At 42.1% G+C, this 16,025-nt stretch overlaps 1 pseudogene; it reads left to right on the top strand.

Annotated features, from left to right (window-relative positions):
• The first annotated feature begins 4,895 nt into the window (after positions 1-4,895).
• Positions 4,896-5,205, top strand: LOC113909319 (annotated as a pseudogene).
• Positions 5,206-16,025: the final 10,820 nt, after the last annotated feature.

Genomic DNA, 16,025 nt, shown 5'->3' with positions numbered 1-16,025 from the left:
CCCCCACCGTATATCTTCCCGAATATCACCTTGGATTCACTTCTCCGCACGTCCTACCTTCCAGAAAGTGGTCGCTTTTCTGTTCAGAGAGTTGCTGCCATTCTTTTCTCCAATCTCCTGTTGAGTTCGTAGGTGTTCAGAATGGTTTGATCCCTATCCAGCTGAATTCCTGGGACCAGACGAAATTTAGGTCTCCTACTCCTCCTCCATCTTGCTCCTCCCCCCAATCATTTATAGGACTTTTAATCTGTCTTCTTGAAGCTCCCGGATGTTCCCCTGCATGGCAATTCACTCCTTTCTTGTGGGCTACTGTGTGCTATTTTTTTGTGTCCATCACAGTGAATTATATATCCTCAGTTACAAGTCTGTCACCATCTTGAAAGCATATTAATTACCTTGTTGATTTTATCTTCAGCCTCTAATGCATCATGAGGCACGTGTAGACAATACATTGGAATGAAAGAATAAATGAATATCAGTGAGTATAGTTTTCTTTTGGGCCTCTGAAAATACTTTTTTTTGCTCCCCACCCAAATATACCTTCTTATTGATGGATATATTAATCATTGTCCTTAAGCTTAACATTCACACATATGCCTCTCTGACCTTTCTACCTGGAAAGAAAAAATAACCAAAATGGCCACTGTTCGGGGGTCACTGTTAAAAAAAAAAAAGATTTATTTACTTATTTTAGAAGATGCAAACATACCCTAACAATCCAAAGTTATAAAAAAGATTAAACAGGTAGAGGAAGACAAATCTGATTTGCAAACAGATTTCAAGCACCAAAATCTCACAACTGTTTGCCAAACTGTTATTAGTAATCCTGCTGTTCTTTTCTTAAAATATGTTTGATTGAAGTATGATTGACATATACAAAAAGCTGTGCATAGTTAATGTATACATCTTGATGATTTTGAAGGTAAGCATACACCCATGAAAATGTCACTATAATAAACAGTGGGATAAACTTAACCATCACCTCTAAAAGTTTCCTCCCTCCCTCCCTCTTTTTATTTTCTTTTGTGATAAGAACATTTAAGACTACCTCTTAACAAGTTTCAAAATATACAGTACAGTATTGTCAACTATCTGCATTCTACTGTATACTCTAGGACTTACTCATCTTGCAAAACTGAAACTATGTATCCTTTGACCAACAATTGCCCAATTCCGCCCATCTTCCAACCCTCTATTCTGCTTCCCTCACTGTTCTTTTTATAAACAAACTAATAGTTTCATAGATGTTTGACTTTGATTAAGTAATTGTTGGCTAAAAGGTACTTTTAACTCTGTGGAAACTACATCACAGTTTCCAGAAGCAATAGGAATGCCATGCTATTTTTTTTTTTTAAGTGTATGTGTGTGTATATGTTCAAGAAAACAATGACACAAGATAAAACGTCAAATATATACTTAAAAATATATCCCTCCTACCTTTGTTCCCCCAACCTTGTGCCCTTCACCAGAGACATCAAGTGATACTGTTTCCTGTATATCCTGAGTTTAGACAAAATTCGAAGCACATATAAAAGTTGTTGGGGATCCTGAGTGGCTCAGTCGGTTAAGTGTCTGCCTTCGGCTCAGGTCATGATCCCAGGGACCCAGGATGGAGCCTGGAGTGCTGGGCTCTCTGCTCAGCAGGGAGTCTGCTTCTCCCTCTGACCCTCCCCCTTCTCGTGCTTTCTCTCAAATAAATAAAATCTTTTAAAAAGTTGTTTTTAAAAATATTACATATGCAGTTAACAATATGATTTGAAAGGGCTTTTATTTGGCATGTAGGATTATGAAAAATTATCTGAGTCATTAATTTTTATGTAAGTCATGGGGGTGATCCTTTTTTTGAGAGAAGGAGGGGAGAGGGGCAAAGGGAGAGGGACAGAGAGAATCTCAAGCAGGTTCCACGCCCAGCATAGAGCCTGACCCGGGGCTTGATCTCACAACCCTGAGACTGTGACCTGAGTGGAAATCAAGAGTCAGATGCCCAACCGACTGAGCCACCCAGGTGCCCCAAGATGATCCTTTTTAATAGCATCTGTAAGGACCTTATTTCCAAATAAGGTCACATTCATAGGTACTGGAGATTAGGAATTGAACCCATCTTTTTTGGGGACATAGTTCAACCCACTACAAATCCTCACGTGTAGAAAAGATACAGGTTCCTCCCTGGCCTGCCATCTGGCACCTGGGATTCCTCCAGCTATCCAAGGGGCTAGGCCAGATGAAATATGCTCTAGACATGAACCAGGTCTCCACCTGGAAGACACTAAAGATGTGGACCTATATTCTGGGTTTCTCTTCCCTCTCTTTCTCCTCTTCCCCTACAAGTATTTATTGAGTGCTTGCTATATGCCAGTCATAATTCTAGGGCATTGGGGATTTAATTTTAAGTAAAAAAAAAACACTTTTACCAAGCTAATATTCTAGTGGGAAGACAAATTATAAACAAATAAAATCTAATATGTCAGATGACAAGGGCTAGGGAAAAAAAACAAAGGGATGAAGAATGATGCTATTTCAGATAGGAAGATCACAGGAAGCCTCTCTGACGAGCAGAGACCTGAATGAGAGAAGGAGTCAGCTGTGCAGTGATCCCCAGCAGAGAGAACAAGTGCAAAGGTCTTGTGATTGTTATAAAAAATATGTCCATGATGGGCACCTGGGTGGCTGAGTCAGTTAAGTGTCTGCCTTCAGATCAGGTCATGGTCCCAGGGTCCTGCATTGGCGGGCTTCTTGCTCAGCCAGGAGTCTGCTTCTCCCCTTGCCTGCCACTCCCTCTGCTTGTGCTTGCTCTCTCTGCCAAATAAAATCTTCTAAAAAAATTTTTAAAAAGTCCATGAATGCTTGATACTCTTCAAGAGGAGGAACTTATCTCCCATGCCCTTCGGTGTGGGCTAAATTTGACATAAATAGAATATGGAAGAACTGATGGCATGTTACTTCTGCAATTAGGTTTTAAAGAGATTGCAGCTTCTATTCTGGGTGCCCATTTTCTCCCATATCACTCTCCCTAGGGGAAGCCATCTGCCAGGAGAGCTGCTTTGTGCTCCATAGAGAGGCCTGTGTGGCAAGGAGCTGAGGAACTGGCCAGTGTCTGGCCAGCATCCAGGAAGGAATTGAGGTCCTCAGTCCAAAAATCCATGAGGACCTGGGGCCTGCCGACACCCCTGTGAGTGAGCTGAGAAGGGGATTCTCCCCTAGCTGAGTCTTCAGATGAGACTGCAGCCATAGCCACAAGCTTCCCTCCTCCCAGACGGTGATCAGAACCACCCAGCTAAGCCACTCCCAGCTTCCTACCCTCAAAAACCACAAGAAATAATAAAGCTTTGTTATTTTAAGCTGCCGAATGTATTTAAAGATTTTTATTTATTTATTGAGAGAAAGAGAGAATGGTAGAGAGAGAGCGTGAGAGGGAAGAAGGTCAGAGGGAGAAGCAGAATCCCTGCTGAGCAGGGAGCCCGATGTGGGACTTGATCCCAGGACTCTGGGATCATGACCTGAGCCGAAGGCAGTCGCTTAACCAACTGAGCCACCCAGGCTCGCTGCCGAGTGTATTTATTGAAACAATGTATAATTATTTTGGCCCTGAGGCTGCAGCCTGCTTGCCAAGTTGGAGAAATAGCAAGGGGCCTAAGGTGGTGAAACAAAGTGAGTAGGAGTGTGGGCACAGTAGGTGATGAGGTCAGAGGGCAAACAGGAGACCCGCTCTTGGAGAGTCCTGTGAGCAGCAGTAATGACTCAGCTGCTGATCAGAAGGTGGGGAGGATCCAGATTGCAGAGTTTTGAGTAGAGGAGTGACACAATAAAGGATGGACCGGATGGGACAGATGTTTGGGGAGTGTGGAATGTAGAAGAGACCAGTGGGGAGGCTGCTGTGCCAGGAGACTGCCTGCTAGCAAGGGTGTGGAGACGGTGCTGAGGGCTGACCGAACTCCGGTAGGTTCTGATGTGGGAGCCAGTCATGGAGGAAAGAATGGCCCATTTCTGAAGAGGCTGGCCTGAATGCGAGAATTAGGATAGTTCCGTGAAGCTTCAGGGGAAAAGGTGAAGTGATAAAACTGGTTTCCAAAGCACCTGGCAGCTCTCTTCTCTGGCCTTTGGGCTTCTTGAAGAGTCTCTTGTCCTCATACGTTGCTTCATGTTCTTTTTCTTCTTCCCCTTTCTACCTATGAAAATCTCCTCCCGGCGAAGAATCTATGCAACTGGTTCCCAGTGAGGTATAAATAATTGATGAGATAAAAATCAATATCATTTGTTTACACTAGCAATAAGCAACCAGAAAATATGTCATAGAAGAATCGGATATCTTTCACACTAGCAACAAAAACTACAAAAGACTCTAGGAATTAGAGAATATACTTGAGCTCTATGAGGAAAAATTTTAAACTGTATTAAATGACATAAAAGAGGGCCCCTGGCTGGCTCAGACAGTGAAGCATGTGACTCTTGGTTTCAGGGTTGTGAGTTCAAGCCCCACATTGTGTGTTGAGATTACTTAAAATCTTTTTTTTTTTTTAAAGGGCATGAGGGGAGCCTAGGTGGCTCAATCGGTTAAGTGTCTATCCTCGGCTCAGGTCATGATCCCAAGATGCTGGGACTGAGCCCCACATTGGGCTCCCTGCTCAGTGGGGAGCCTGCTTCTCCTTTTCCCTCTCCCTCTGCCCCTGCTGCTCCCCCTGCTTGTGCTCTCTCTCTCTTCTCTCTGTCAAATAAATAAATAAAATCTTTAAAAAAAAAAGGACATGAAAGATCTGAATAAATGGGGAGGTATTCCATGCTCATGAACTGAATAGCTTAATATTATGAAAATGAAAATTCTCCCCAAATTAATCTATAGGCTTGCACATTGAGTCTCTTCCTCTTAGTTGGTTAAGCATCTGCCTTCGGATTAGGTCATGGTCCCAGGGTCCCAAGTTTGCAGCGACTTGGCTAAATGCACCAAGAAGTTTGGAATCATGGGTAAATTCGGGTCCCGTTATGGAGCCTCCCTCAGGAGAATGGTGAAGAAGATTGAAATAAGCCAGCACTCCAAGTACACTTGCTCCTTCTGTGGCAAAACCAGGATGAAAAGATGAGCAGGGGGGGATCTGGCATTGCGGGTCCTGCATGATAACCGATGCCGGTGGCACCTGGACCTACAACACCACCTCTGCCATCACAGTAAATTCAGCCATCAGAAGACTGAACGAGTTGAAAGACCAGTAGAAGCTCCACCATTTGAAACATTCCTAGCCTATAATAAATGGGTTAATTTATGTAACAATTACTTTGGCTTGTTGATAAATTTGTTAATTAGATCTTCCAATTTGTGTCGTATTAATTTTGCTTTCTCAAAAGACTTGGAAATTAAAAATCTTTTTTTAAGTCCTTCTAATTAAAAAAAACAAAAAAACAAATTAACCTATAAATTCAATCTTATCAAAATGGCAGGGTTTTTTTTTTTTTTGAGAAACACTGAAAACTTATTCTAAAATTTATTTGGAAAAACAAGTCCATAATTTAGCTAAGTGTCCTTGGAAAGAGAAAGACATAGAGGTGATATTTAAGACATACTACTAAGTCACAATCATTCCATGAAACTGATTCAAGAACAGAAAAATGGATAATGGAACCGAATAATAGATGGCTCAGGGACAGAGCTGTGTTTAGAGTAGAACTTGGTCCCCACATGTAAATGTGGGAAAGGACACAGCTCGATGGGAAAACTGTGGGAAAGGATGTTTACTAGATAGGAAAACTGGCTCACTATATTGAGAAAAATAAAACTGAATCCCTACCCACTGCATAAACAAATGTTGGCTCCAAAAGGCTTAAAGATCTATTTTCAAAACAATCATGAAGTTAATAGAAAATATATAAATCATTGTAACCTATGTGTGGGAAAGGACTTCTTCAAATGCAAAAGCACAAACCAAGAGATGAAACAACGTTTGCCTGACATTGTTGAGGTTGCCCTTTCTGCCCCTGTTGCCGCCATGGAGTACAGAGCCTCCCGGGTCACCTGCTCAGACAGTTTTGTCTGGGCAAACTCAGTAACTCTTCAGAGTGGTCCCCTCTGCTGACAGGGAAATTCACTCCCAGAGACTCAGGTACCCCTTATCAACCTCTCCTCTGAGACTGCACAAATGAGATCTCATCTTTGTCACTTCCAGAAAACCTGTCAACACTACCCCTTTCCAGCTACCCAGGCTTGGGGAAAGGCTTAGTTCCAAGCTCAGCCTCTAACCAATCCTGCTTTGGACTTACTTAAATCAATCCTCCATGCTGGGCCTCAGGTGCAAAAACTCGTTACTTTTCATTGGGAGAAAAATAGTAAGAACCCCCAACACACAATACATTAAGCACATATAATACAATGAGTAATTGGGGTGGGGGAGGGGACTCCTGATGTAACATTTCCTCCTGCCCTCCATCATAGCAATGGGTTTTGAAAATTTAGAGAAGTTTTTACTCCATCCAGGCCCCCATTTATTTATTCAGGGTGCCATTCTGATTTCACTTTTTATACTTAACACATCCTAAGGGCCTTGGGAATTACTCTAAGGTTTGGAAATGAATACTGGAGTGTTTAATGTCTGGCACTCACAAGTTGCAGGGACACATATATTAAGTCGTTGGACAAGGAGAACCCAATCCCTGCCTCAAGCATCCCACAACTCCCAGTGATGGCTGACTGACAAAGAGACAAATGTGGCAGGAAGTGGTAAGTCCAAGGAGACATGTGCAAATGTGATGTTGTGGGCTGCCACCTTCTTCCTTGAGCATGACAATTATTATGAGGCTGAACTTTCCTTGGACAATGCTGTTGTTCCATGTTTTGAAGCTAATCGTACTTTTAGTTTAAAATCCTATTTTAACTATTAGAGCTCACAAAAGTAATTAGCACTACTAGTCAGTTCTGAACATCCTCAAGAATAAGTGATTGTAATCAACCCAATGTAGACGTTACCAAAAAAAAAGTGCCCAAATAATAAAAAGACATAACTTCCACCAAACTAGGCACCATCTTTAATTCTGTATGAATTAGGAAGCTTTTGATCGCAAGCAATGGCAAGTTTGACTCAGACTGGCTTTGAAAATAAGGAAGTGTGCTAATTCATATAATAGGAACTCCAAAGATATGGCAGGCTCAACAATATCATCAACCACCCAGATTTTTTCTGCCTCTCACCACTGCTGCCCACAGGATTCGTTTGAAGCCTGGTTCCCCTTGCGTTTCTAATATGGATGCCCGTAGCAATTCTGGCTACATTATTTTGTTCATATCCACTAGATGAGAGAGCAAGTAAAAATCCTGATGGACCAACTTAGTTCATGTGACCCCCTCCCCCGCCGGTGGTTCAGTACCTGTCACCGAAGGGATTGCCATGTGCTGTTTGGCTCAAACCTTGGTTCCTGAACCAAACTCTGCCGAAGTGGGAAGAAGAAATTACTGAAACAGGTTAAGGCTAATCAGAGCACATTCCTTGAGCAGGGATAAAGGGGGTAGTCATTTTCTCTTGAATCCCCTGGGCTGCATGTGAGGGTATTGGGTAACTCAGAATGTTGGGATTCTGTTAGGAAGGAAGGGCAGGGGAATGGATGCGGATCTGGCAACCCAGAGTGACAATTTAAAGGCCTGGTCTACAGTAAAAAGGCGCTTTTTTGCACCTTTTTATGCAGTGCGGGTGAGTGAGGGCTGGTGAAGACAGCAGAAGGGATGCCCGCAGGGGGCCGGCAGACAAATCCCCCACGTGGTGTGCCATGAGGGAGAGTTCAACAGCCCTTCTAAGAAATGATGGGAACGGGGGGCGCCTGAGTGACTCCGTCAGTTGTGTGTCTGATTTTTAGTTTCGGCTCAGTTCATGATCTCAGGTCGTGAGATCAAGCTGTGTGTGGGGCTTCTCAGTCAGTGCAGTCGGCTTGAGATTCTCTCCCTCTCCTTCTGCCCCTCCCCCCATGTGTGCGCGCGAGCGCGCGCGCGTGCGCGCGCGCGCGCTCTCTCTCTCTCTCTCTCTGTCTAAAATAAATAAATCTTAAAAAAAAGAAAAGGAAAGAAACTATGGGAACAGGATGCTTAGGCTGGCTGCAGGAGTTTCCAGGTGGCACTGAGAAGCAGCAGGAGAGGTGGGGTTAAAGAAACACATACTCTTGCCATATTTGCAGGAAGCAGTCAGTGAAGCAGGGAGGGTAGGGAAAAATACCTATGAATTGCGAAGAGCCCCCACAGTTGTCGATCGCTGCTGACTGGGGAGTGGAAAGGGCTAAAGTATCACACACACAGACACACACAGTTTTGTGTTACAAGGAACCAGGAAGAATGTCACCAGCTGAGAACACTGGTTTTGTTCCTCCCTCACCCAAACCTCCTACAAATTGTTCTCACAGGAATACTCGGCCTGTGTCTGGCTCTGTCACTTATTGTCTGTATGACCTTGGAAACTTGTTTAACTTCTCTGTACTTCATTTTGTTCTTATGTAAAATTAGGATAATAATAGTACCTACCCTCCTAGGGCTGTTGTGAGGGCTAAATAAGTTTATATATAAAACACATAGAAAAGTCCTTGGAACTTAGCACAATGTGCCCCTACACACACACACACACACACACACACACACACACACACACACACACACACACACACACACACACACACACACACACACCAATATATGTATGTTATGGAAATTTTGAACAGACCTAAACCTGTGAATTGCTATGGACAGTGACTCTTCTGTACCTCCCATTTTCTTCCTTTTTGAATGGGAGTGTTTCTAGCTGTTATCCAACCTATGTTAGGTGTGTGGGCAAGTGACGGGTCTCATTAGTTTCACAGGTCTACAGATAGGGAGGAATTGTGCTTCAGGAGCTGGATTTAATGAGCTGCACGTGAGGTGCCTTGGCCACACCTGGCCTGGTTTAGATAATGAAATTCCAGACTCAAAAGTGATGCTGTTAGGGGATGAGACTTTTGGAGAACATGGGAACAGGTGGGTGCATTTTGCTTGTGGGAGGGACATGAATTACTGGGGCCAAAGGGCAGACAAACTCTAGGATGGCCCCCAATGAATAGCCATATCTTAGTATTCACTCCCTTGTGTAATTCCTTTCCTTTGAGTGTGAGTGGGACATGTGACTTGATTCTAACCTATAGAATGTGGCATAGATGGTGGACTGTCACTTCTGTACATTAGGTAAGACCGGATAAGACAGTAACTTCCGTCTTGAGAGCAGACTCTCTATTGACTCTCTTCCTTGCTGGCTTTGCTGAAGTGAGCTGTCATATGGAGAGGCAAGGAACTTAGAGTGGCCTCCAGTAGATACCAGCAAGAAGCCAGGCCCTCAGTCTGACAACCTACAAGGAACTGAATCCTACTAACAGGCATGTGAGCTTGGCAGCATGTCCTTCTCCAGTCAAGCCTCAGATGAGACCCCAGCCCCAGCTGACACTTTGCAGCTTTGTGAAAGACCCGAATGCGGAGGACCCAGATAAACCGGGCCTGGATTCCTGACCCACAGAAACTGCAAGGTAATAAAGGGGTGCTATTTTTTTGTCACTGAATTTAGGGTGATTTGTTATGCAGCAACAAATTACTATACAAATTAATTTGAAAACTTAAGTTTTTGATAAAGGTAGTATTTCAGTTTAGTGGGGGGAGGATTGGATTTTTCAGTAGATAGTGTTGGAAAAACTGGATAGCCATCTGGAGAAAGATATAGATGAAGCCTAGATCCCACCACTGCAATAAATTCTGCTGGATCACAAATTTAAAGGCTAATTGCAAAATAATACATCTTATATAGAAAATATGGGGGGGAAGAAAAAAAGAAAATATATAAAAAAAAGAAAATATGGGGGGAAATTATCATAATTTCAGGGGAAATACTATCAGATGCTAAACTTTCTAGATGCCAGGAGTGAAAAGGTAACTTCAGCAGAAAACTAAGAAGAGTTCTGTATGAAATAAACATTGTACATATGGGGAGAAGAAAAATAAAACTGGAAAATAATTTTCTCTATATATACATTGACAAAGGGCTATTTTCCTTAATACATAGAGTTCAACGAATTAGAACCAATAGTACAATAGAGAATGGGCAGAGAACATAGCCCACAGAACAGAAAATACCAGTGCTTCCTAAACATGCGCAAAGATGCCCAGCCTCACTTATAATAAGAAACCAACTTAGAATTATAAGATACCATATTTTAACCTATCAAGTGGCAAAGGTAAGCAAGTTGGATAATCCTGTGCTGAGGAATAAGGGAAACAGACACACTCATGCATGTGAATATAAACTGGTATAATCTCTATGAAGGACAATTTGACTAAATATCAAAATGTCAAAATACAGGGCACCTGGCAGGCCCAGTCAGTTGGTGGAGCATGCAACTCTTGATCTTGGAGTTTTAAATTGGAGCTCTGCATCGGGTGTAGAGATTACTTAAAAATAAAATCTTAAAAAAACGAATAACAAAATGTCAAAACATAACATAGCAATCCTGCCTCTAGAAATTTGATCTATATATACACCTGCACATATATTCAAAGATATTCACTGAAGCACAGTTTGTAGTGGGCAAAGGTTGAGAATAACTGACATGTGTATTAACAAGGTACTGCTAAGTATTTAGGGTACTCTTAAATGAACAAATAAGCAAGTGAGTTCTATCTGTACTGATATGAAACTGTTTCGAAGGTTGTTAAAAACAAAGAACGAAACATTGTGTAATGTATGCTATTTGCACAGAAATTTACATATATCAGACATGTTTGTGCATGCAAAGAACACTTCTGGAAAAATACACAGTGGAGAAGTGGTGGCCAGGGTGGGGCGAAGTGAGAGAGACATGTAGTTCTTATCCATAGTTTTTTGAATATTTTGGGTGAATATTATGAATGTATCCTCTATTCGCAGTTATTAATAAAATAGTTTAAAAGAGGTAATGTTTTGACACCCAAGTGCTCTGTCCAGGATTTAAAAGGGAGTAGCCCTTCCCGGCAGTGGGAGCCAGTGAATTGCCCCTCTGTTGGCAAAAAGGAGAGAACGCCCACTGCATTTTTAAAGTGCATCTTAAAATAGTGTATTGCAAAGCTCAGTGGGCTCAGCCCTTTATGATTGTTGGTTAGAGGACTGTCGGGGATCATTCTCCAAAAACCAGCTCGCAGTCCTCTATATTCCAGAAGGGTTTTTGTTGTTTGTTTTGTTTTGTTTTCCCCCTGTGGAAATGTTTAGGACGTAGAGAATGTGGCTAGAAGAGCTGGCGACTCCAAGCAAAGCAGGTGGGGAAGCTGCGGAGGAGCGGTCCCCACGCCCCCTTTCCCTCGTTGCTGTCTTTCCTCAACCCGGCCAGTGCTGCCGCGCCTCTTTCCTGGGTCCGGCCTTTGACACAAGCTCTGCAGCTGCTTCGACTGACCCCTCCTCGCTCCCTCTCCAAGTCTGGAACAGCCCTTGCTGGCACCTCGGCAGCTGTGACTCACTGCAAATGCTTTGCATTCCGGGATGTTCTGCAGGGTTTGGGTCTCCCCAGTGGCTCCAAGCATTAGGCAAGTTGAAAGCGAGGAGAAAAAGGGGCCCCACAGCTGCCAAAACATTGCAGGGAAGAGGGGAAAATTGTTAGGAAAACTGGAGGGGTTTTGTGCCGGCAGGACCCCAGCCAGTCGCTCCCTGGCTTGGGCCTGCTGGTAACTTGAGCGGGGCTGGGCGAGCAGGGGAGGCCGACTCAGGGGCTGGTGGAAGCCCCGGCGAGGCCCATTCACACATGCAGAAGCACTACCCGCCATCTGGAGACCATCTCCATCTGTCTGGGAAGGACGGGGTTGAAGCCACTCTAGAAGGTAGACATGAGTCTCATACAGAAATGTGTTTTGTTTCAAATATTAGTTTACCTTTAATTTACTGGGATTGTTTTGTTAATTTCTCCTCCCCACCTCCTATAGAGCTGTACACAAGTTATACTCAGGTCAGTTGATATCTATTTTTAAAAGGGTAGTGTTCTTTCTTTTTCTCTTTCTTAAAGCTTTGGAACTTTATGCTGAAGCCTTTATGTAAACAAAAAAAAAACAAAAAAAAAGAAGAAGAAGAAAAAAAGGAAAAAAAGAGCCAAGCTGCCCAGGTTAACAGAGATGGGTAGGAGTTGGGGGAGGGGAAAGCCCTGCCCACTCACCTTCACTTCTTTTAAAAAAATTAAAAAACAATTTTTTTCACCTTCATTTCTTCCCTGCTTCTCAATGTGGACTCTAATGGGGCATAATTTTAAAAAATCTTTGTAATTTTATCAACTTTATTGAGGCACATTCATTTACAATAAAGTACTCCCGTTTTAAGTACACAGTTTGATGAATTTTGTCAATATCCATGCAAGGCATGATTTGAAACCACTGGCTTAGTAGATATGAACATAATGAAATAAATGTACATTTTTTTTAAAGATTTTATTATTTGACAGAGAGAGACACAGCAAGAGAGGGAACACAAACAGGGGGAGTGGGAGAGGGAGAAGCAGGCTCTCTGCTGAGCAGGGAGCCCGATGCAAGGCTCGATCCCAGGACACCAAGATCATGACCCGAGCTGAAGGCAGTCGCTTAACTGACTGAGCCACCCAGGCGGCCCTAAATGTACATTTTTTATTTTTATTTATTTTTATTTTAAAGATTTATTTATTTGAGAGCGAGAATGAGAGAGAGAGAGAGTATATGAGAGGGGAGAGGGTCGGAGGGAGAAGCAGCCTCCTCGCTGAGCAGGGAGCCCGATGCGGGACCCGATCCCGGGACTCCAGGATCATGATCTGAGCCGAAGGCAGTCGCTTAACCAACTGAGCCACCCAGGTGCCCTAAATGTACATTTTTTAAGGGGGAGATCAACATTATTTAATATTCACTATAGTGTCCTAACTGCATGGGTATACATCATCACATTACGCTTCCTTCCTTTGCTATCAAATAATGATATTCAATTTAGTTTTACTTGGCTTTCATAGAAGGAAACCACTTGGATTTAACACTAAACAAAATTGAAATGACGTTAAAGAATTGCTAAATTTCCACTAAAGTTTTCTTCTTCTGTATGAGAAATATTAGCTTCTAAAAGATCTCTTGAAGACTCAGGAAGAATTTTAAAAGTTGCATTTTTTTGAACATTGACTGACCTCTTCTATAAAAGATGAAGATAATGTTTTCACACATCCCCTTCCTCTGACTTTTATAGTATTTTTATACCAACATGTTTGTGACATCAACGTTCTTATGACAGTCCAGCAGTTTGTACTCGTCTATATTTAAATGGATTTGGTATTCACCCAGAGCCCCTTATATGGCTTCTCTGTCCCTTTTTTTTCCCCTTAATTTTTAACTGCCAGCCTATCATTATGGAGTTGTTTTTTTGAGAGAGGCTCATGGGTGCTGGGTTTTGTTTCCTTTTCATGTTTTGGAAAGTCTATCTCCTGGAACGACAACTTCTTTTGTGAAGATATTCTTGGGTTATGTGTTAGTCATTGCTCCAGTCTTTTGCCACTGAATTCTGAGGTCACTAGTGTCCTGAAGATAATTTGATATTGTCGGTGTGAAAGCATGAAGAACTCTTTACTTCTGAACTTCGGTAGGTAGGCCAAGATAGGCCTCAGGGTGGAGCGGTCCATGTGGAAGTTTTCTGAAATACAGTGTATTCTTTAATTCAGCAGATCCACTTTTGTTTCAGGGACATTTTCTTGAGTAGTTTTAATTCGATGGGTCTACTACTTCAGGACACCATTTGTCATCACATGAGATCACTTTTATCCAGGCCCCACTATCTACCTTCCTTCTACTAACTTTAATGTCTTAGGTCCTTTTTTTTAAACCTGTGGCTTATTGTGGTTATATCTAACTTTTGCTCTCTGTTGTAATTCAAGTTTTAGCTGTTAAAACTCTCTTCCTTGCTGTTTATCTTTATTCACTAGTTTTGTAATTATGTTGTTTTGTCCTCATTTTTTCCCCAGCTCATTCTGCTTTTTCTTCTTTTATCACAGGGTATTTGAGCTCATGTTCTATTTAATTCATGTTCTTAAAATGTTCTGTGGTATAAAGCTTTTGCAGGCAATTGCCTTGTTTCTAGGGTTTTTCTAAGTTGGAACCTCCCTTTATCTATTAGGTTTGTGCTTTTTTCCTTTCTCTGAATTGTAAAAAGCAAGTATGTTTGTAAAATAGTTCCGTAATTTTCTTTCCCCATTCTGCTCACATTCTATCTAGATTTTCTACTTTCTATTTGCTTTGAGTCAGGATTCTTTTTCCTCTATAAATATCCAAAACCGGTTTGTTCCAGTTTGTTTTCCTCTCTATACCACAGTCTGAGGGCTGGAAATTTTGGGTCTTCACACTTTTCTGTGATTTGAGGTGATGACAGGGGATGGAGGAGATAATCAACCAGGCACTATGCAGTCTTAGAAAGTTTGTGCTCTGCTTTTCTGAAATTTTGTTAAATAGCCTGATTCAGTTCTCTTTCACCCTGTTGGAGTTTGTATCCTCTTCCTGGGGGGGTGGTGGGAGGAATGCCTTTAGGATTATTTAACAATCAGGATTAATCATTTAAACTGGGATTAAATAATTAGTAATGTGGATGGCTCAAGAGCCTTACTTGACAATTATTTATTGAAATTCATGGCATTTGGTGAAGCCCCCTCCTTGGTTGATTATTGTAGGTAAATATTTGTTTTACTCTTTTAAAAAACTATGTGTTCATTTCATTCATTGGGCATTGGGGTATCATTTTTTACCTGGATTTCTCTAATAGCTTCTGTTTTTTTTAAATGCTAATAATTTTATTAAGTAATTTCAAATTTACAGAAATATTATATGAATGGCCCTTTAAGCCATGTGGGAGCAAAGTGCCCTGGAGCTTACTTCCTGCTGTGATAATAAAGAGTCCCCTTAAACACAATCATTTCCATGAAATAGGAAAGCTGATTTCTTCTTTAATCCTATTTGGTCTATTGAGAATAGCAAAAAAATAAATGAAAAGGAAAAAACATAATTAGAAAAAAATACTGTGAAGTTAAAGTTTAATAGTTTACTCTTTAATGCTCTTTGAGACGTGAAGAATGGAAACTTTATGCTTTAAATCCTGTGGTCTGACCTTCTTGTCTCCATACCTCTGGTGGCCGCTGGACAGAACGCGTTAACTAACAAAATTGATAGGTTTACTAGATTGGTAGATAAGGGTACTGGTAGAGATCTAGCGTGTCTAGATTTGAGCAAGGCATCTGATAAAACCTTTCTTAATACCTGTTATTTAAGTGGCAGAATGGAGGTGTGTGTACTGGGTGATTAGGCAAGTGAGAGGACTACAGCTGGTTAGACAACCATTTCCTGGAGATCAATGTGTGGTCCTCAAACCACAATGATTCCTTCTGACGCTATCCTGTGCAATCCTTTGAGTCTGGAGAATCATAAAAAAACTAGCTTACAAAGTCTGTAGCAGCAGCCCCAGCAGCCTGGGAATGAAAACTAACTAGATGATAGAATCATTCCTTGAAAGTTATTTGCAAGGGATGAACCCAAATTAACGAAATGAAAATTTATGCATAATAGATATTTATAATTTGGGTTGCCCAGCATCTAAAAGCTTTTCCTATTTGGGAGGAATCCTAAGATGATGATAAGGAAACAGCCCTCTCTTCCACTATGGAAACTAAAAGGGCAGCTATCCCCCTGGGAGCACAAGCAAGGACAAGACCTAAGACAGCTGATGAAATGCTGTCACCTAGGACTTTATATCCTGAAGGGTAATGACAAGGCTCAGGTCAATTAGGTGTGCTTCATGGTGGCTCTGCAGGGGAAAGGTGGGGGGAGCCTGGAAGGATGGCATGTCTAATGCCAGCAGAACGCAGCACAGGGATGGTAGGTGTCCAGTGGTGGTGTGGATGGTAGGTGTCCAGTGGTGATGTGGATGGTAGGTGTCCAGTGGTGGTGTGGATGGTAGGTGTCCAGTGGTGGTGAGGCCAGTCTTGGGGCAATGAGTGCCCTACTTGTAAGTGGCACGTCCTGAGCAGCCTGCTCCTGTGGTGAA

This window comes from Zalophus californianus, chromosome 6 (assembly GCF_009762305.2).
Source record: "Zalophus californianus isolate mZalCal1 chromosome 6, mZalCal1.pri.v2, whole genome shotgun sequence".
NCBI lineage: Eukaryota > Metazoa > Chordata > Mammalia > Carnivora > Otariidae > Zalophus > Zalophus californianus.
The sequence above is the reverse complement of the archived record's forward strand: the minus strand, read 5'-3'. Positions and strand labels throughout refer to the sequence as shown.